The following is a 2,215-nucleotide window of genomic DNA, read 5'->3' on the forward strand; positions in this document are numbered from 1 at the left end:
AATTCCATATTGCTTGGGATAAGCTTTTATTTGCCCACATGGGGCCAAGTGTCCATTTGTGCTTGGCTTAACTATGGTTAGGGTGTCCAGGATTCCTAGTATTAGTGTTATAGAGTACTAACATGAGTGTCAGAGTAGTTGTGGGCCAAGTGTAGTTCTTGTAGACAGTCTGGAGGGAGATGTGTATGCATGTGTGTGTGAGCTGGCAGACTCTCTAAACAGCATCTATGAGAGGTGTGTTTGTCAACTTTACTATGAAAACAAACAACCCCCCAATCTCAATGACTTATGACAATAAACATTTACATCTCACATTACATGTGCTGTGGCTCTGTGCCATGTGTGTTCTCAGCCAGGACTCAGGTGGAAGGAGCAGCCCTTATATGGGAAACGTCTTTCTTGTCACAAAGAGAAAAGAACAAGAGGCTGAGCCAAACTATGCACCTGCTCCCAAAGCTTCCCCTTGGAAGTGGCTCGGCTGGAGTCTGCTCGCAGCCCATTGGCCAAAGACGTTCCAGGGCCAAGCCTAATGAAGAGGCAGGAAGCGCACACCACCTCCAGGAAGGCTGGGCAGGTCACTTGTCAGGCAGTGGGAACCCCTACCAGGGCAACGCACAACAAAGTGTGAACAATAACAGTGGGCCACAGCAGGTTTTAATAACAGCAACAATAGTTGACCTTTAACAAATGTTAAAAATGAGCTAGACACTGTGCTAAGATGTTTATGCAAATTGCCTCATTTAATTATCCCAATAACCTTATGAAGTAACCACTGTTGCCCTCCCTTTATTGACTACAATGTGCCAATGTGCAGAGGTCAAACAACTTGCTTTCTGCTACAGCCTGTAAGTGGGACTGCCCAGATCCCACTGGGGTGCTTCCGGAGTATGCCCCTTGTATCAGTTTCCTGTGGCTGCTGTAACAGATTGCCACAAACATAGTGGCTTAAAACAATGCACACCTAGCTCTTTTCCAGTGATTATTGCATATGACACCACGAGCAGCAAAGTCTCCCATGACACCCTGTACAAGGCGGTGTGGGAGTCTGGCACGGGAATGAGCTTAAGTGCCAGAAGTTTTTGGAGACAGTGGAGCTACAGATCAGCTTGAAGAATGATGACCCCCAGAAATGCTTTTTGGGCACCATCAGGCTTAAGTCCACTCCCTTCCTCAAGTTCTCCATATGTTTTTGGGGGGATCAGCAGCGCTGTGGTGAAGCCAAGGCTGTGGCTATTCCCCACCTGGACAGTGAGGCACTGAAGAAACTCAACAAGAATGAAAAATGAGTTCAGAGGCTGGCTGAGAAGTATGATATCTTTTTGGCTTTGGAATCTCTGATCAAGCAGATCCCATGAATACTGGGCTCAGGCCTGAATAAGGCAGGTAAGTTCCCTTCCTTGCTGACCCTCAATGAGAACATGGTGGCCAAGGAGATGAAGTAAAGTCCATGATCAAATTCCAGATGACGAAGGTGCTGTGTCTGGCAGTGGTCGTTGGCCACATGAAGATGATAGATGATGAGCTTGTGTGGATGTTTCCACTCAGTTGTTAATTTCCTGGTGCCATTGCTCAAGAAGAATTGGCACAACATCCAGGCTTTATACTTCAAGAACGTCATAGGCAATTTCCAGCACCTGTACCAAGGCACAACTTAATAACACTTGGTTCTACAAAAATAAATAAATAAATAAATAAATAAATAAATAAATAAATAGGTAAATAACAAAAACAAAAAATAAAACAAAATAAAACCCACGTCTGTTATCATACAGTTCTAAAGTCTGACCTGGGTCTCACACAGGGCTGCATCCATTTTCAGAGTTTTTAGGGGAGAATCCATTTCCTTCCATTTTCCAACTTCTGGAAGATGCCCCTATTTCTTGATGATGTCCCTTTCCTCCATCCCCAAGGTCCATAGTGGTGGGATGAGTCCTTCTCCAATATTACTCCAACCCTGCTTCCATTGTAATATCTACTTCCCTGACTTTCTCTTCTCCCTCTCTTCTACTTTTAAGGACGCTTGCAGTTACATTGAGCCCACTCAGATAATCCAGGATTACCTCTCTATTTCTAGGTCCTTAATCACACCTGCAAAGTCTCTTTTGCCATATATGGTGACATATTCGTAGGTTCTAGAGATTAGGATGTGGACATCTTTGGGAGACTATTATTCTACCTACCACACACACCCTTCCTTTGGTGCTGTATGTGGCCT

The 2,215-nt window shown here is 44.7% G+C and overlaps 1 pseudogene; it reads left to right on the forward strand.

The window, feature by feature from the left end:
- Positions 1-438: 438 nt before the first annotated feature.
- LOC123930509 lies at positions 439-1,655 on the forward strand (annotated as a pseudogene).
- The last annotated feature ends 560 nt before the right edge of the window (positions 1,656-2,215 follow it).

The sequence above is a fragment of the Meles meles genome, chromosome 19 (genome assembly GCF_922984935.1).
Source record: "Meles meles chromosome 19, mMelMel3.1 paternal haplotype, whole genome shotgun sequence".
NCBI classification, from domain to species: Eukaryota; Metazoa; Chordata; class Mammalia; order Carnivora; family Mustelidae; genus Meles; species Meles meles.